The following is a 21,698-nucleotide window of genomic DNA, read 5'->3' as shown; positions in this document are numbered from 1 at the left end:
ATAATATATACTAGATTTAATTCAGATTAATATGTACTCGCATATCCGTTAATATAATGAATAAAATAAAACAGCTTTCTGCCTTAAGAATATTCATTTAAAAAAATAAATAAATTCCTAAGAAAAAAGACCTAGATCGTAGAAAAAATAATCCTAAGAAAAACAAATCGAAAAATATCTAATGGCTTTAAAAATTTATACATATATTTATTTATTTATTCCAGGACATAATTCATTAATAAAAATGTTTCCATTTGGTGCTGAAAAATTCTCTAACTTTTTCGAAAACTTAATCCACCTAATTAAAAACTACAACCGTCCGGATACAAACTGCGATATACCAACACGCTTAATCGCTGTTTATCGTATATTACTTGGATAGCTACGACGTCCGTAAAATTAAACTATTAGAAAAGATGATACATTAATTCAACAACAGGTACGATCACATCTCGGCATTAACAATAGATAATTATTCGTGAGACGAACTCATCAAAGATGTTTACACCTAATTTGAAAATATTAACAGAATCTCAACAATAAGAATTTAATTACATCGATTAGAAGTTAAAAAAAAAGGAAGAAGAAATATTTGCTGACAAACGATTTTATAAATTGCTTATTGTTACCCTGAGAAATAACGCTAACGCAATAAAAAAGCTAATAGTAAAATAATAAAATTAATGATACGAATGACGTAACCAAATTACATTTAATGGAAATTATTATACGATTATTAATACTAAAGACAAAAAAAGATCATTAACAATTTTATTAAAACAAAATCTATTATTAAAATCATCAACAAAAATCAAATTATTCGTAAATGATATTTTAATGCCAGTCAAATAATAGGTGTACAAAAAGTAAATATTAAGCATCGCTCGCCTTGTGTAAACTATAAAAATAATAAACACTACGACAAAAAAAGATAGAAAGAATTTGCCAATACAAACAAGTTGGAAAAAAAAACATTTTAACGCAGAAAATTTGTAAGGTCATATAAGTGCGTATATTAAACTGCCTGACAAAAAAATCACTAAAAAATTATATACCTTAAAAACATTACCATCGATAAAAATTGCTCATTCATGTTTTATGTACTTTTATATTAACATTACTGCAGTATTACGCTCCAGTAGCTGAATTAGCCCCTGGTACAAACCAATAGCAGAAACGATTAACCTTCGAAAAAGAAACCGGGTTAAAAATTCGTTAGTCGCAATACTGATTCGCTTTAAGTGAAATAGTAAAATATTAACATAATAAAGAAACAGCCCGACAACCGAGGAAGATCTCCTCGCCCCCTTTTCTCCTTATCTAAAGGTAAAAATCTAATTTTTTTTTTCAAAATCTACCTAAAACATTAGGTACGATAAAATAAAAGCAAACAAATAAGATTTCAAGTTACTTTTTGATGAGGTAATGGATAACGCGTTTCAGTCGATCGATGGTCGCGACCGTCAGTTCTTTTTTTTAGAATGGGTTCAGTTTTCCCTTCTATAAAAAATGTATATAAGAATATATTTTCCTGTAACTTAATTAAAAGCATTTGTCTAAAATATAAAATTCTTCAACTAGTCAGGAGCAGAGCTTACATTTATAATTTAAAAAAAAAAAAAAAATATATATATATATTTGTAAACATATACTCTACAATATTTCCTTTATCTTTTGAAAAAAGCACCAGTCAATCGTTTTCGTTAATCTAAAAGTGAACATAAAAACCCGATCTCTGTGGGCGAGTAGTAGAGTCTCGGCCTTTCAATCGGGTGTCCTGGATTCGAATCCCAGTCAGGCATGGCATCTTTCATACACTACAAATTTCCATTTCCATATTTCTACGTACAAGCTTCTTCAAACCTTCTGCAGTGAATTAATGAATCGTTAAGAAAATAACATTTTAAATTAATTTGATTATCATTGAATTAATAAATTTAATTCGTATACGTGACAAATATAAATTTCACAGATTCATAAAAGGTAAATACAATCAAAACCTGTAATAACTTAAGAATGTCAATAACCTTCATTCCTCATATGTTACATTCGACCAGGTAGTTTTAGAAGATGAATACGGTATAAATTAATTTAATTTTATTTTGATATTGCAACCTCGACGATGCCACTCAAGTACCTTAAACCGATGAAAATGAGATGGATCTAATGATAGGTGAAAAAATAACGAACTCTTCCGGGAAATGAGCTGTTCCAGAAGCGAAATAATGCTGCTTGCCGACTTTTTTTAATGAGGAAATCGGGCGACCCTAACAGAAATCTGTAAACCGATGTCAAGAATATGTGTGTACTTGAATGTTATTCTTCCTAGAGTAATACTGCAAAGTAACGACCGGATAGTGTGGTTAATGACTTCACCGGAAACAAAGTTAAAAACTGTGGAACAAAATGATACGGAAATCACAAGAAATCGAACGGTTGTATAATTTATAGGATAGAAAATAATTAAAATAAAGGGAGTTCAGATTCGTCATCTTCATTTTCGAGAAACACCGAAATGAAACAACTTCTACGATAAGATTACCTATGTAGGATAGAATAAGCAGATATATGAACCGAGTGGGGAATTCGAACCCAAAAGAAAGACGTAAAATGTCCAACTCAGGAAGAATTGAATATGTGATGTGTTACAAGCAATGGATTGAGCTCATCTTCGCAAAAGTAACTAGGAAGGTAGAGAGAATCATAACGTTTGCGGGTAAGAAACAGCTAACGCTGTATTCATTTAATATCGAAGTCGTTAAAGATATACAGGCTGATTCAAAGAAACGGGAAATTTTGAAAGTGGTGTTGGTAGCCGTGGGCGATTGGTACCACTTGATAAGTGGCGCCAGCCTCTCTAACCTAATCTGCCATTTAGTTGTCATGGATCCTTGGAGAGGTGCGCAACGTGCATTTGCTATCAAAGCGTTTTACAAAAACAATGACAGTGTGGAGGGAGCGCGTAGAAGATTTCGCCGTCATTTTAATCTGGGACGGCACGACCATGTTCCATCAGCACATGCAATTAAAACATGGATATCTAATTTTGAGGAAACTAGTTCGGCAATGAAAAAGAAACCTCCAGGCCGTGAGCGAACCGTCCGTACACCACAGAATGTTCAAGCTTTAGAAGATGCTGTCACACGGAAGTCCGCATCGGTCAATCCGTCGTCTCTCAAAATCTTTACAATTGCATAGTTCAAGTGTTCGAAGAATTTTAGTGAAGGACTTGCAATACCATCCATACAAGTTGCAGATCGTCCAGGAACTGAAACCGAACGATTCAGTTGTGCGAGCACAATTCTGTAATGTAATGCTTCAGAAGATAAATGATAACGAAGAGTTTGTTCACGAACTGTGGATGTCAGACGAAGCGCATTTCCACCTCAGTGGATTTGTTAACAAGCAAAATTTCAGATACCGGGCACAAGAAAATCCTACGCAGCTACACCAGCGTCCGTTGCACAGCCAGAAAGCGACCGTGTGGTGTGCTATGTCATCTTACGGTGTTATAGGCCCTTATTTTTTTTAGGATGACAACGGTCTTGCGATTACAGCGACATCGGCTCGTTACGTAGCCGTGCTTGAAACCTATGTTGTGGAACAACAAAAGAGATTTCCACCGATTCTTAACATAGCCTGGTTTCAACAAGACGGAGCAACGTCACATACTGCACGAATATCGATGGCAGCTGTACGCCGATTGTTTGGACAACGTGTCATTTCACGAAATGGTGACATTAGATGGCCTCCCAGATCGCCTGATCTCTCAGCTTGAGATTTCTTTTTGTGGGGTCACCTTAAAAGCAAAGTGTTCCACAGTAGACCTGCTACAACGGAAGAACTGAAGGCAAAGATCCGAGAAGCGATTGCGGAAATTCCAGTTGAGATGTTACGTCAAACTACGAAGAATTTAATGAAGAGACTTCGTGAGTGTTTACGTAGAAGGGGAGGTCACCTGCAAAATGTCATCTTTACAAAATAAACTAAAATGTATGTATACTAAACTGGCAACATTTGTACAATTACATGGAATATAATTCATTTTCTAAAAAAAATGTTTCATTAACGTTATTTAATTTTTTTAATTTCCCGTTTCTTTGAATCACCTGTATATACAGTTAAGAAAAACAAGGCTATATCCTTTTATACAAACAAAATTCAAATTATACCGTAATACACAGATTACAAGTTATTATCTTATATAAACAGGTATTATCTTCTTTTTTTTTATTACAAGATTAAGAAGATACTTTAGGAATAACAGCGTTATATAGATCGGAAGAGTTCTTATTGATAGATTTATTTGCGACCTCGATGTCCAACATTGGAGTCGAATAACTGAACCAAGATTTTTTTGTTTAATGCCCGAGTAACTTTTCCTGGCTCGAGTGAAATAGGTAAGATTTTTCAATGGAAGTAAACATACATACGTTTATCCTAAGATAAATTAAATTCGATTCGGACGTTATTGAATGATGCCTGACAAAAACATATATAGAAATTTAGAGGCTGCCCCTATGATTAGGTTTTTAAAAAAACATTACGACTTTTATGATGAAACGTATATCTCAGCGATGATTCAGACCGAGCATGTATAGATAGATCGAGGAGCTCTCAGGAGAAAGTCACGCGTGCCCGTATCATAATTTAAACGTCACATATTAAAACTTAAATCGAAAACCCGTAACAGCAGACAAATAATGTACGGTTTGCTACAAAAGGTCACTTTAACCTTCACTTCGCATTGCAAATCGCGGTTTTCATCAATTAACGATTTATTATTTAAAAACAAGCCGCAAACTTTTACAGATATACAATACTTTAGAATTCGATCATTAATAATTAATAAAATAAAAACAACAATTGAAAATTCTAAATCTAGACATGTATAATAGTAATTAAAACAGTGCTATTATTTAAATATAGATTCTATGTATCAGTAAAATTGTTTAAGCTAACAAGTAATTATGACGGGTCAGTGACACAGCGCCCTTGACTTAAATATTTAAATAGAATTTAACTGAGAAGGTCACTACCCAAAAACATCTCTCAAATTAATCCAAATATTAGACACGATAACCACATTATAAAATACGAATAATAAAATTGTTGACAAAATTCACGCAAACAACAAATCAATATACTGTATATATAAAATATTAATTTTAATTTCCTATTTATAATTATACTTTTGTCCTTAACATTGTTCCCGCTTCTATGTTCGTTTTAAATAGTGTAGAAATAATATGAATTGAAAAACCTAAATACAAAATTAACCCTCAGCGAGAAGAGAACAATGAATTTTATTAACAATAAATGTTGTAAATAAATTTTATATATATACATATATGAATACAGATACTAGATTTTTTTTTGCTTTTCAATACCAACACCCATTTTTAGCTCTGATGAATGTAACGAATCTAAAAATGAGTGATACAAATACAGCAGCTAGTGCACACACAATCACACATGTTTTTTTCTGAGAATAATGATGTTCAATAGATAGCTCCTCTCTTTGATGAACTGAATGAAGGTAGGGGGATAAATATCCTTGGCATTATGAACAGTACGTTCGGTACAATGAACAAATTCTACGGTAAACCGCTTCATTCATCATCATCATCCTCCTCCCTTAATCAGCCTTGGAAAAACATTCTTTGTTATCCTTGAAAATTACACCGGTCAACAAAATTTGTTTGTTAAATGAGAGTGAATGGCTGATTCTTATAGTATTTTTTTATGCTGATTTCATATATGTTAATAGATTTTTTCTATCGGACTCAGTTTTTTTATAACAAAATTTTTTTTTGAAACAAAAGATGTGTATGAACGTAATATGACAATACATTACATTGCGATTACATTACAATGATTACAACTGCGAAGTATTGTTAATTACAGTAACCAATGTTGTTAAAAAAAATGCTTTATAAACATACTAATTTAATAAACATACACACGCTTTATTGAACAATATAAACCCGCAAATGAAAGCCAGCTGCAAAACTGGATGTTATACTCACGAGAACAATCGCACTTAAATAAGAATTAACAATATTTCTCTAGTCTCCATGACAGTCTAAAATAACTAATGAGTGGATGAGATGGTTATAGTAAAATGAAATAGAAGAATTAGTCACATTCTTGCCCATTTTAATTTGTGTAAATAATGATGACTACTGTCTAATAAATCAATGTGACAATAATTAAGGGACTGTAATAAATAAACAAAATCTATTTAGTTGATTAATATAATAAAGTACGTTTACAAAATGCATGCTTATGGAGTTCATGCGGTACTACCTGAAAAGGTACGACTTACTGTTTTGGAGCTGTAGCTTGTGAAAGTGTGAAAATGTTGTGAATTGGGCACGTGTTCGAAACCGGTCTAGTCGCTGAACAATGCCGATCTCCCCGGCTACATTAATAATAGGACCGCTGCGTTGCCATCGTACCGCTATAACCCTGGAATGCTAAGTCGTACAAGAAAATTGTTTGAGTAAAAGTTGTCTGTTTTTTGAGATTAACAACTTTTCCAAATGCAATACAGACGAAAAACAATTTTTTCCGGTGAAAAACTCGAAAAAACACGTTTTTTACAACTTAAGCGCCACCTAGTATTTCAATTTCAAATTATACGGCACAACTTCAAAGACATTAATTGTAGTGGAGAATGTCCTCTACGTTTTTTATTTTAAAACTTTTCTCTAAAATGCATAGATTCAGAGAAAAACGCATTTCAAAAACTTTTTGAGTTTTTCAAAAATCTATAGGATGGATGGAAGGGTGGATGTAAAAAATCTGGAGTTAAGGTTCCCTCATCACCCCTAACGCATGGACAAAAGATCAATCGGTAGGTAAGGATTTTCAAATACAGCCTATTTTGATGACAACCCAGCAATTGCGACTCCTCCGGAAAAGGGGACGCATTGCTTCCTCCTTACAGATAGTGCCCCGTTGTAGCGTATTCCTGCTAGCCTATTAAAGAGTTAGCACCGAAAGGACTTCAGTGGACGGTCTGAAGGGGAATTACGTCGGGAGGACAGGCTTTATAAGCCTAGCCTTCCGCGGTCGGCCCGTAAAATGGGTTCGATAACGCTGGTATAACAACGGAATTGGAATGCAATTAAATCCGTCCTTAAAACACTAAATTAATAAACAAAACTTGTAAAAATTAGACCCGCTATATAAAATTAACCAATTAAAAAAACAAGCCCGATTAGAATGATCCAGCAGCAAGGGACTCTGTCCAGGTTCTGCGATGGAGTAGGGAGTAATAGACTCCTGCCAACTTTGCATTCCATTCCATTCCATTTGATGACAAATTGCCTGTATTAATAGAAAAATTCTGGTTTCATATTTGAAATCAGCATGAAAAATACTATAAGAATCAGTTATTCACTCTCATTTAACAAAATCATTGTTGATCAGTGTTATTATGGCCTTGGAAATGACCTATGTTGTCTTTTGTGGGTCGCTTACACTAATTAAACTATAGCACCTAATTAATTCAACAACAATAAATCAAACTCATAATCTGAAATCCCTAACAAGTAAAGTCTGCATAACGCCAAAATATTTGTTGACAGCAAAATAACAATAATTTTTTGCATATTACGAGTGAGTTACTAAAAAAAAATTAATATAATTTCCTTAACATCAGCACAGAAATGATGCTAAACACACAACACTACGAAAGAAGTCGACCCAATTCATTAAAATAATATTTCCTCATTATCTTTGATCATTATTAACTCGTTTAATAATAACGGTAAAAAATTTGGCTATTAGTTTTCTGTTAACCTACACACAATTTCATTTCTTTTTTGAAATAACTCTTAAAAAAACTATCACCAAAATCACAGTAATTAAAAGAAATTATTTAATAACAATTTTATGTTAATCGAATCAGACTTTGTAATTTTTTATTGACCGAATCAAACTTTCGCAAAATTAAGTGTACAAATTACGAAGTTGGGACAGACATAAGGGATGTTTAAAATGCTAACAGCACACTACCAACTCTTTGAATAAAAACAACAAATTTCTATAAATAAAAATTGTTTTCAGATTACATTAAACCGGTATTGTATAAATAATATATACATATTTGGTTTAAATAGTAGCTTTCACTTCCACACATAAACAAAACCGATTAAAGTAAGCCGGTATAAAATATTGTAATGTAACAAAGTTCTATAAATAAATGTAATATATAATACTCTACCACTACAAGAAAAAGCAACAAGCAATAATAATAATAAACCAAAAATACTAGTTATCAAGGTGTTTCGCTGAATACTCTTAAAAAAAGAAACTAATAAAAACGTTTTTTAATATACTGCTTAAACATATGTTATAATAAAATTTTAATAAAAATCCGTAGGTGAAATTATCAAATAAAATAATTATAATCTGACACGAATACAAAAATTTGTAGTTCTTAATAATAAAATCATTGTGACAACAAAAAACAAAATACACAACCCTAGAAACTTTTCTTTCCAAGACCATTCTAAAATCTTACACGAGGATTACGTGTTAAACCTACCACTCCCCACGAAGTAAAATTTGATTTATAATGTTTTAAACGAGATAACCAAATCGTTGTTAACAATAATTCTAAAGTAACATACATTTCAGTTCAGTTTTTTCCGTAATTATTTCGTTACCTGTGTAAAAAGAATTTTTATTCGGTACAGAAAGAATAATACGATTTTCTGTCTTATTTTTTGTCTGTTTTGCTTCAATTAAAAACCGATTTTTAAAAGTTTGTATTTACTTTTTATTTAAAATAAAATTTTCTACAACTTTTGTTACCATATCTTCCGCATCTTTAGTCATTTAACAAAGCCACCTAAAAAATGTTTTTCGACAGCAAATTTTGTGTTTCGTCGGATATCATGAAAACTACTGGAGTTACAATTCTAGGTCTTTTTCTATTCCCACTCCCCTGGGCCGAACCCACAATTAAGTGTAACTCAGCCCAGGGGAGTGTCCAATAATACTCTAACGGGCCTCCCCGTCTACCGGCTTTACATCCGGCATGACAGGTCAGCCCGCCGGTCGGATCTTCTATTTATGCCTGCTTTAAGTCTCTGATGCAAAGAGGGCCGCCAGATCCAGCTATGCTAAACCTAGTCCCTACCCCAGAAACCCGGTCTCGCTCTTAATTCTGACTTGCCTCAAATGAGGAGTACTCAGAGAGAGTATTCCCAACCGGGACTATGGTCCTAACTCTCCCCTAAAGATGTCGGGTCCTGATGTTATTCGAGTTTCCTACTTGGAGTCCTAGCTGTTCTTCGGAACTGATATACTAACGTATGCCGGCCCTCGCAGCTGGGGCTATCCAACGCCGCTGTTTAAAAACCCCTCCTCCACTCCTCAGTATTTTTAGCCCGTAGGACAGACTCCGAGTAACTACTGAACGCAATCCAACGAGCTGGAGTGGTTGCTATGTATAACAGGAGAGTCGCTGGTGTCAGGTTATCGATCCCAATTCTGGGACCTTCTTTCTTTCTTTTTCCTGTTTAGCCTCCGGAAATTACCGTTTAGATATTACTTCAAAGGATGATATGTATGAATGTAAATGAAGTGTAGTCTTGCACAGTCTCAGTTCAACCATTCCTGAGATGTGTGGTTGATTGAAACCCAACCACCAAAGAACACCGGTATCCACGATCTAGTATTCAAATCCATGTAAAAATAACTGACTTTACTAGGACTTGAACACTGGAACTCTCGACCTCCAAATCAGCTGATTTGGGAAGACGCATTCACCACTAGACCAACCCAGTGGATCAATTCTGGGAAATGTTTTATCCCATCTTCCTGCTCAAATTACATAAGAAACCACCAAACTTTACTCCTTAATTCTGGTACCAAAAATTACAGTAGGGCCTCTTATTAAAAGAGCTGAAATCCGGGCGAAATCTTTGGCTAGCCGTAACTCGAATAAAAAAGGCATTTCCAGATCTATGTTTATATGAATTTTTTTCATTATTTTCACCAATAGAACATGGCCTGAAAGTTGTTCAGTTTTTTTGTGGGAAACCTATATATAAATATATATTAAAAAAATCATTTTTTTAATACTTAAGATATAGAAAAATAAAATTTAATAAATGACCCCCATCCTCCTACCTTGAAACTTTCTATTTTACGGTACGAGTTTCACACCCAACTACCAGAAGGGTAACTCAAAAGTTTTAAATGGAAAGAATAAGGTTGCGTGCAACACATAATTTTAAAGGACATCGTAAATTAAAAATGTTGCTATTAATATCTTTGGGGTACGACAATCCTAACCAAAATGGCTATTTAATGTTTTTTCAATTAGTTTTTCAAAATTGGTCAATGATAACTCAAATGTTAAACAATGAAAAACTGAAAAAAAAATCAAATGAACCTACCTAAAAACGATCTCATTTTTCAATATCAGATAGATCACTACTACTTCAGTACATTGTTTAACCTAATTTTATTCTTCTACTTAAAGAGTTAGTGAGACCCAGATTTACCAGTGTTCGACCCAGATTGATACTTTACTCATAATTGATTGTGTGTAGCCACCAGACAGAGTAAACGATCATCCACATAACTACAGGAAGGTCTCTCTCTATCATACTAAAGATGCAGTGGGACTTCCTAAAATTCCTGGACTTGATCTAGGTCTGAGCTTAACCAACAAAACTCAAAATTGGCGAAAAAGTAATAAAAATAGTTTTTCCACCAGAAATTAAAAAGTCCCCAAAAGAGCACGTATAGGAACGAACTCTCACTCCTGGAATCATTGGGGAGTGGAATTTAAAATTGAAATATAAACCGTTCAAACCAGATTCCCGATGGAAAATTAACAACCGCAATTTCAGATCACCACTCTCATGAAATACGGTTTTCACCAACAAATAAAGTTCTCCACCCTTTAATATATACAACACCTCTTTTGTTATAATATTAAAAAAATTTAATTATTAATGAAAAAAAAATGACTTACCACCTTAACGAGTACAGAGAGAAATTTATTCAATTTTCATTCAAAGAAGAGAAAATTACGTGAAAGTCCGACGTAAAATATCAGATTATAACTTTACAAAGCACCACCAATACGCTAAATCCACTTAAAATTGAATTGCAGCTTCTGTAACAAAGGAAAACAAATAAATGCGATCAGAAATTATTTTGTTAATTTAAATTTCTTTTTTATAAAAAACCTTTCCATACTAATACTAGTTATCTCCAGGCTTTTATTGCAGTCATCTACGTACTGGCAAAGTGTATTTAAATTCTATTCTCTTAAATTCAACTTACAATTTTATGGACAAATTGAAACAAATGAAAAAAAAAAACATATTCTAAATGCATTTTCTGCATGAAAATTTTGACTAACAATTCGATATAACTTTTTTTAACAAAAAGGAAAGCTAAATAATTCTGTAAAAATAAAAAAAGTACAGCTTACTTTCTCTTGCCGAGCTGAAACAATCCTTGTTTTTCACAGAAAGTTGCAATAAATTATTGTTTTACATTATCTGTGTCGGGCTTTATCCGTTTAATAAATCTTATTCTTTAACAGTTTTGTTAAAAATTGTATTTGGTTAACATAAAAAAAAAATTAAATAAGGAAAACATTTAATTAAATCGATTAATTATTACGATAATTAGTAATTTTACGATTTATTAGTAAATCGTAAAAACATTCGTTACAAAACAAATCAGTTATGTCGAAACAGAAAATAAATTATTTATAAGTAAATATACATAGCTGGATTTCAGATGAACTAAAAGTGTAACACATTATTTAAGTTCGGCATTTTTTAAATGGGCAAAATTTAAAAACTCCCAATCATAATATTACTCGCAAAAAAATGTTTAAAAAACACGGTTTAAAATGTTTAAAATATTACAACGGAAAAATGATTTTTTTAAGATGTGCAATGTTATCTTTGTTTCAACAGATTACTAAAACTAAAAAAAAAAAAAGAATAATTAAAAGAAAGTAATTAAATAATCCTTCAGAAAACATTTTTAAGGATAAAATCTGGAATCGATCCAAAGATAACAAAGTTGCTTTCCAAGTGTGTAAATTCGGATCTCATACATCGAATTACTTTCGACTTCTAAAGCAATAAATAATAAGTTTGCAAAATTAACTGCAATAAATACAAATCTTTAGAATAGGCGGTCGTGTAGAAAAAAAAAGAAGTTTTTCTTGTTATATACATCGAATTAAAATAACACAATGATCCTTTAGAATTAACAACCATTCTATGAAAAAAAAAAAATTAAAAAATGCACACTTAACATTTTTTCCACCAAATCTTGGCGTAAGTCCCAGACTCTATTGGCAACCGCCCCAAGTAGCTTTAAGAACTTTTTTAAACTATAAAAAAATGATATGCCTACAGTAACGACCGGCAGACCAATTAGTACGTAAAGAATGTCGGTCAAGGTTACAACGAAACGCCTACTATTGATTTTATGCACTTCACACTTACAGGTCAGTCGCGGTGAATATCTACTACCACAGGTATTTTCTTCGATTAAAAATACGTACTGTCGAATTAGTAATACAAAATTATAATACGACAGATACACTTAAGGAATTTTATAAATTCCTTATTATTAAAAACACTTTAAGCTAATGAAATTTAAAAACACGTTAAAAGTAAGATCCGTGATTGAAATGATCTGAATAGAATTAACATATTAAAAATAAAGAGCAACTGAAAGACTGACTAACCGGAGGCGGAAGCACTGCGTCAGCCTATCGGTTATGTGACAATTTCGCACACAGATTGAAGCGTAAACAAAAATGAATCAAGTTGACCTCGATCCAACATTCAAATATTACGTAGACATACGAAAAATATACTACCTATTTTTTAATAAGTAAAAAATATTTAAAATCTATAATCGTATCGTGAGAATAACGTACTTCAATCGCGAGTATTTATAGAGTTAATATTACAAAGATCAAATTCCTCTCGTGTCTGTTTGCGATCATAATGTTATAGATGGAATTGTCGCATACACTACGAAAATAAATCCAGTAAGTAATCAGTAAGCTTACTAAGGAACTGGTGGTTAGGTATATTAATCAAGGTATACACAGAACTAGCTCTTTGCGCAACTGGTCTACTGTAACGTAACTATAATGTAACTCTGTAACAGGACGAATATTCGATTGACTCAATGGCGATGATAACTCTCATGAATTAAGGTAGGGCAGGGAAGCTCCGAGTAACGCGAAAAATGAAACCCGACTTTTCAACTCTTTTCCCGATAACAGGGTTTCAATTCGATCAAGATTGCACGAAGAACTTTTTGTTTAAGTATATTTAAGAACAAAACATTAAAATGTATTTGAATTTCCTACTCTTTCCGACCTCGGGCTTTAATTTAATGACTAAATCTAAAAAAAAGACTTAGAGAAAAGAAGGATTTTCATTAAATCGTAAATGAACCTCGACTGTCTACTACGGTGACAGGAATCACTACTGTGATTCATCGCAGTGCTGCACCAGTCCCAGTGCTCGTACAATTTTTTCCCCAAAGATATGTCGTATTTAATGAACGTGCACAAATTGTTCACGGGCTCTTCGATCTGGTGGATATGATGACCTTTCTTTTTCCTGTTTAGCCTCCGGTAACTACCGTTTAGGTAATACTTCAGAGGATGAATGAGGATGATATGTATGAGTGTGAATGAAGTGTAGTCTTGTACATTCTCAGTTCGACCATACCTGAGATGTGTGGTTAATTGAAACCCAACCACCAAAGAACACCGGTATCCACGATCTAGTATTCAAGTCCGTGTAAAAACAGCTGGCTTTACTAGGACTTGAACGCTGGAACTCTCGACTTCCAAATCAGCTGATTTGGGAAGACGCGTTCACCACTAGACCAACCCGGTGGGTTGACACGATGACCTTGTACACAAAATGTTCACGCACTCCAGTTTCGATTCTGTTACAAGAGCGATAACATTTTGTTCTCGGTCTTTGTTCACCGAAGTAAATTTTTCTAGAGTTGGTAAACGTATTTGATCTATGAAAAAATTACTAATTTTATAAAAGAAGTAGAAATTCGACTTGGAGTATAGACTTCATCTCTTGCAGATTTTAAATCACAATAAAAAAACGCGACGCAAATCCAAGCGTTAGATTCGACATAATACTACAGAAGTACTAAGGAATGGAGAAATTCACTTTACCTCGGTTCAAGCGGTAGAAAGAAAAAAGAAAATCACTCAAAAATGTAAGAGCTGTTACTTCTTACATACATACACAATACAAAGCGATTAACCCGCACTTCAACCCTTGCAATTTTTACAAGGAAGGAACGAGCACGATGAAAATATTATTTGTTAGACAAAATAAATCAACAGGTGAGTTTTTACAGATATTTATTCAGGATGTCTACTGAACATGTTACAGATATTTCTGATTTTTAAATCCGCTCAGAGGATCAATTAATTCATCGACCAATTTTTTAATCGATTCACGTCGTTGTAGAAACGGCCGTATCCAGACGGATGGTGTTGTTCTAAGCTTTTTTAGTAGACTACCTAAAACGACAGTAACATCAGAATTAACTAAAACGTCGTGCTCAGTTAACATGCCGTTGGATACCGAATACTGTTAGTGAAGCATAAATTATACGCAACTTTTTGGACGCAAATTTTGTTCGCGAACAGTAGAGACCAGTTCACGAACTTTCCGTAGACGAGGAGACAACAATGTACAACAGGTACATTGTGCCGCACAATTGTGCGACACAGAATTGCGGTGTATCTGCACCTTTAGTAAAGAGAACAATCGTTTTGCAATGCTTCAAGAAGAATCGGATGCTGTAGTAGCGCAAGTACGAGTTTTGTGCCGTGTTATAGTCGCTTACATTTTCCAATCGCTCCAAACAAACGTAGATTTGATCAGTACGGAAATATCTTTTTAAACTTTACAGTTTAATAACTCTGACTCTAAATAAAATTTTTTCTAGGTTAGTTTACAAAATACATGTATACGACGTATAAATAGTAAAACTGATATTATTGCAGGTGATCTGATATGAATGCGATTCATATCGTCGCCTACAACGTTTTCAGATTTGGCACTTATGTTTACTTGCATATACTTGATGAACCAATTTAAAAAAAAAATATATAGTTCATTTAGATCCGGTGTATAAATCGACCGTTGTATTTCTGTTATTTGTTTTGTTGTTTGGAAATTGTAACTATTACAGCAGGATTTACGGTAAGAGAAATTACTTCATTCCAACGTTAATCGATAAACAGTCAATGAACTAAAAACATTAGTTGATTGTGGTTTGACCCGTCTTAATTTTAAATAAAAATAAAAGTGCATTACTAAACGCACGTGTACTGTAAAGCAGCACGAATGTGCTGCTTAACAACGATATGTAACAATATTTATAAAGTACAAATGATTACATTTTACGACTAGTTCGAAAAATGTACATAAACAAAAGAATGCAAGTTTTCCTGTCATAAAAACAAATACAAATTTAATTAGGCATTAACGCAATAAAATATCTGATAAAATAAATATTAATTACTTAAACTATTAATTTTATTACCCCACTGTTATCTATAACACTCTGAAATTGTTCCTATTAATCACCACTAAGCAACATTTCTGCAATGTACTTGACGTGAATTCAAATGTCATAAATTTCTACAATTTTTTTTTTTTTATAAAATTTTAATCAACGGATATTCTGATTTTTCTTTTTTAATGCAACATTCATATTTAAAAATATGAAAAAAGGTAAACAGACAAATCACATATAATCAAAACGTTTGATAAAAGTTGGGCACAGAGCAATCCGAACATTATATCTTCTCGTAGACCTAATCAAAGTTCCTCGGCTGTCTTATAAAGAATTTACAAAATCTATTATTCGTTTAATTTACAATTATTACTCGTATTATTAGCACTACATACCGTACTTAATCGAGTTTTTGATAATCTGCAATAAATTCAAAAGATTGTCATGCATGTTTAAAAACTATTGATAAATCCGTCTATGATCGATCAAAATTCAAATTAATTTAACTTAAGGAATAGGAATGCGGTTCCAAAGTGAATATCTCGGTCATAAAATCAACACGGTGATCAGAGTATTAAATCTTCATCTAGCCGATCGGTTTACATAGTTCCACGATCTACAAGTTTCTTAAGAGAAACGAGGCCTAATGAGACGTAAACCTCGCCTCGGGTAGCCGGAAAATTTTTTTTCGAAGCCTTTATTTCAGGCCTGTGAATATAAAGCATCGATCGACGCGTCCTGGCCTCATCCCGAGCCAAAGATACTGCTCGATCTCTCTGCGGACTGTGACCGATAAGGTTTGTCCGTAACCTAAAAAGGGCCTTGAAGCACGCCTCGAATGGATTATTGTTTTTATTGTCGGTGAATTGTCTACTTTTATATCCCCCTCAACTCTTTTTATCACTATTTACCCCCTTATTCTTTCTAATCTATAATTCTTTACTCTCCAGCAGTTTTCTTGGGTTTTTGTCGGATGCCCATAGGATCCGTCGAGGCTCCACATCCTTTGAAGGAAAGCTTTCTCAGATTGCTTTCTTAATATTTGTGGTTTGAAAGAATCTATCCGAAGGTTTCTCAACTGATAGCAATAGTCGAGGTTTAATCGGGGACGAAATGCTTTTTCAGGAAGGTAATTCTTTCAAACGTAGTCCCCAATATACTGATAATTGCGAATGATGCCGATTATCACTGTTTATGATGATTATCACCGTACACTTTCCCAGACGCTGAGGCTTATTCCGATTGTATTTCAATTTATCTTGAAATATAACCGCAGATCAGACTAAAGTATATTCAAGCACATATTAATATCTGAAATTGCGGAGACGAACGGCTTTAAGAATAACATAGTTTTGAAAATTTTACTAATAAATTCACAATCGATAACTAATGATTAAAAAATAAAATTTTAATTAAAAATTGAACGGTCTAAATTAATGGTATTACTGGCGGTCGACCTTAAATTGTTAGTAAATTACACAGATAACACGAACAAAGTTTTTAATTTTTAAAGACCTATTATAAATTTTTTTATCGAATAAAAACTGTGTCGAGGCTTAAAATAATTACACCTGTATTCGATAAGAATAGATACTTAAGAAATAAATCGTTAATTTCAGAGATTTTTAAAACGTTTGGATACCGATAATAAATATTAATATAAATCGATCACGGTTATTGTATGTAAATTAATTTTTCTTGACAATTAAATGTCATAAAAGTTCACAATTGGCCGTAAACCGTATTAAACAGGAGTAATAAAATTATAATAAAAAAAAAAAAAACTAAGAACAATTGACATTAAAACAGGCGATAAAAAGAGTTCAATGAACTGTTCGTTGTTTCATATTTATAAGTAAAGGTAGATAAATACAAAAATGAAGCGTCGTTACAAAAAAACGTAGCTTTTTATATTTTCCTCTGAGTTTGAAGCCTAAAATTCGCTTCAAAATTATGGTAAAAAAAATTAGAACGGTCTTTCAGCAATAACTCATCTGGTTGATGTGATTAATTCCATTATGGCACTGAAAGCTGTCTTAAAAACTAAGGAAAATTACTCCCTTTTGAGTGTTTTTTAACTAATTTAAATTTAAAATTCTAAAAATATGCCTAATTAACTACTCCTTGACAACAAATCTTTCATCGTAGTTCGCCCGATCAACGGTATTCCAATTATCATTAAATATTTGATATGATTTAACCAATAAAGAATTATTAAGCTAAGTTTAAATTAAGCATTTAATTTTTTTTAAAGGGCTAAACATCGGAGATTCAACAAAATTAAGTTTTGTTGAATTTTTCTGGTCTACGGTTGGGCAGCCTATCTGATTAGCCTATCTAACACCGATTAATTATAATCTTCGGGAAATAACTGATCTGTTATTCTGTTTCTATTTCTGCAAGTGCCGACTGAAAATCTCGCTGATCGCCGTTTTTAATCTTCCTGCGATGGAGCGATGAATTTTAGGAATGGGTCGGGTCACGAACCTTAAGGGTCTACTTACAATTAGTCTATCTTTCCCATAAAAAAGGATCGTGCGTGGATTTGTAGGGATGGTCGACGTACAAAGACCTGAAGTTGATCCTACTAAGAAGATCTCTCTTCTTTCCCGATGTTACGGACCTACTTACGTAGATCTTATTTGAAAGAAAAAAAATTATTTTTGTTAACAGCAACTTACTGTATTAATGGTTACTTTTAATGCCATCCATTATTATTCAAACTATCAAAATCAACATATTGAATGTCGTTCATTGAATGTCGACAACCAATAATGGAATGCTATTAGCCAAAAAAAAGCCCAAACTTGAGGAAAACAACGAGAAAAGGTAAATTCAGCATTCAAGAGGATACATAAAAGTATTTTGCATAAAAGCAGTCTGTCGGGTAAAAAGTTAGATAAAAAGGTATTTCCTTTAGTAAATTTAAAAAAAAAAATGGGAAATGGACTGAAATCTGACAGATTAACATAATGATCAGGGAGTAAAAATATGATCGACTTTTATCGCAATTTGATCGACTTTTATTTAAATTTTTATCGCAATTATGAAGCGACCGATTAATCTTCCAGTCATCGGCAAAAAAAGATAACACAACTAGAGCTAATGTATGCGAACGAGTTATCAGAAAGATAAAAATAATTTTAGAATTATAACTGATAATTCAAAATTAGTACGTAGCCCGCGTAATACATTCAATAACAGCCGTTCTGCAATCCCGAACGACCCGAATTCAAATCCAATTAGAGATATACTTTAGTTAGAGCCGAACTGTCTCATGACCCTAGTAACTCAAGAAAACTTATGTTAAAAATTAACGAATTCTAACTGCTATGCGATCTCGATACACACATACACACAAAAGCGTTTATATGTATCAATAATTCAAATTCTGTTCCAACGTTTGTGAAAAATGTTATGCGTACGAAAAATTCCATGTCTAAGCGGGATTCGAACCCGAGAACTCTGGAAGAATGGCCAAGAGCCGCCATGGCTGATTGGTAAATTTTTTTTAAAAACAAAGTTTCTTAGGTATTGAAGATATTCAAAATGCTGACAACAGCAAAATAAGTCCTCAGAAATTCTAATCGTTGTAAATTCGCTTTTTCACTGCTGAGCCGATGTAACATTCACCACGTATAAAGGCACTAGTAGCGAATTAACGCGGCTGCTGCGAATATTCCGTACCGGTCTCCGTTGGAGCCTTTACATCTTCATAAATTTATTATCTGTTTGTAAAACGATATATATACTTCGTAAAACGATATATATTACTTAAGTAAGGCGATCAGTTTTTCAAATGAAATTTAATAAGATTTGTAGTAACATCAAAGAGGATTTAAATATATAGCATGATAGCCAATAAACATCCTGGTGTGAATCCTAACGTATAATTCTAGACGTAAGGATTATCGAACAGTACGACAAAATGTGATAAACAATTTTAGCTCAAATTATACGGAAATAATTTTGTTTAAGAAGTTTCTGAGCTAATTATGTACTTCCTTTGCCTCAGGACGTAAGGCATAATGAATTCAGAAGATCCTTTCTAAACCCACCGGGTTAGTCTAGTGGTGAACGCGTCTTCCCAAATCAGCTGATTTGGAAGCCGAGAGTTCCAGCGTTCCAAGTCCTAGTAAAGCCAGTTATTTTTACATGGATTTGAATGCTAGATCGTGGATACCGGTGTTCTTTGGTGGGTTCTTTCTTCTTTCTTTTTTCCTGTTTAGCCTCCGGTAACTACCGTTTAGATAATTCTTCAGAGGATGAATGAGGATGATATGTATGAGTGTAGATGAAGTGTAGTCTTGTACAGTCTCAGTTTGACCATTCCTGAGATGTGTGGTTAATTGAAACCCAACCACCAAAGAACACCGGTATCCACGATCTAGTATTCAAATCCGTGTAAAAATAACTGGCTTTACTAGGACTTGAACGGTGTAACTCTCGACTTCCAAATCAGCTGATTTGGGAAGACGCGTTAACCACTAGACCAACCCGGTGGGTTCTTTGGTGGGTTGGGTTTCAATTAACCACACATCTCAGGATTGGTCGAACTGAGAATGTACAAGACTACACTTCATTTACACTCATACACTTCATCTCCTCATTCATCCTCTGAAGTATTATCTAAACAGTAGTTACCGGAGGCTAAACAGGAAAAAGAAGAAGAAGATCCTTTCTAAGGAACAAACCGTTCGTTTGCATACAATTTAAATGAGAATCAGTTTATAATACTTTTAAACGGCATCGTTCAAACATTTCTTAAATTTCGATGAAAAAAATTTCATAATTTGTTTACATAACAAAATTTATGAATATAATCAATTATATAGCCTGTCAACGTTGCATAATTTGAGGGAAAAGCATTTTAAAATGAATGATTCTCAACGTTAAACAACCTATACCAAAATTTACATTATTCAACATACACTATTAATTCAAAATTTATTTCATCTGGGTCAAATATTAAGGGAAAAAAACAAGGTAATAAATAATTTTTATTCCAGATTGTTTTATAAAATGCGTAGGAATTTGCTGGACTGTTAGAAACAAATATCATAAATGTACTTTAACCGTACCAGATGACTAAGCTTTATTCTTACTTATCTACAATAAACATCACCGCATAATTTCCAGAGTAATGACGTATAACAGTACTGAACAATCAAATACATAAAAATAATTTACTAAAAAAAAAATATCTCCTTTTATGGAGGGGGATCACACACGCACAATAACAACAATTGAATATAAGGCTCGGTAATTATGACCTTCGCTCTAATATTACTGATACCTAGACCATAAATTGATCGATTCATATTCCACGAATTATGATAAATTTTCTTAGCGATAAAATTCTTATGAATATTGAAACAATTATTACGTATAAAAGCATTACTCAATAATTAAACGATCAATAATAGTTGGATATGCTGGTTTTATAAACTACAGTAGAATCCGCTTATAACGAGGTCGTTTATAATCAGAATACGATAGAAGGAGCAAAAATAAAAAAAAACTGATCGATTTCCCATATTATTATTGTGTAAGCAAAATTTGTTTTAACAAATTAACAATGAAGTTCAAGTCGGTCATAAAGGAAATTATTTCCTTTTGAATAATAAATTTGTTTCCCGATTAATTAAAAACGTGAATGATTTTAAAATACAGGTACAAGAAATTAAATGTAAGTATTAAGTCATTAATACTGTATGTTGAAATATTGAACATAACTAAATATTGTTATTGTTATTGTTATTAAATATTGTTATTGTTGTTATTATTATTATTAAATATTGTTATACCGACGTTGCTCAATTAGACTAGGGAGGCAATGACCTCTTCACAGCAAGTGAAAGTGGGTAATAAGAAATAGTCCAGGTGCATTAGTAAGCCATGTTCTGGGTAATCGTACTGGGTAATTCTGGATTCTGGGAAATTCCATTCCTCCATTCCTCTGGTTTACACCAGTAGTGTGGCGATTGGAAAGGAAAGTAATTTTACTGTTGGGTTCAGGAAATAGATTCTTAAACGGGTTTGTTGCTACTTTGTACAGTAGATTTGTATGTAATGTGAACCTTCTGGAAGAAGTCAAGCGTATTTTGTGCAAGCCTGTT

The 21,698-nt window shown here is 33.0% G+C and overlaps 1 protein-coding gene across 2 annotated transcripts in view; it reads right to left on the bottom strand.

The window, feature by feature from the left end:
• Atg13 (Autophagy-related 13) overlaps positions 1-21,698 on the bottom strand; it is a 276,218-nt gene that overhangs the window by 191,132 nt on the left and 63,388 nt on the right. For both annotated transcript variants that reach the window (XM_075373349.1, XM_075373351.1), the window contains exon 2: positions 11,003-11,146. The gene's annotated coding sequence lies outside the window, so the exon portion shown is untranslated. The remainder of the gene's footprint in view (positions 1-11,002; positions 11,147-21,698) is intronic.

This window comes from Lycorma delicatula, chromosome 8 (genome assembly GCF_047948215.1).
Source record: "Lycorma delicatula isolate Av1 chromosome 8, ASM4794821v1, whole genome shotgun sequence".
Lineage (NCBI taxonomy): Eukaryota > Metazoa > Arthropoda > Insecta > Hemiptera > Fulgoridae > Lycorma > Lycorma delicatula.
Note: the sequence above shows the minus strand (reverse complement) of the source record. Positions and strands in the feature narration are given on the sequence as shown.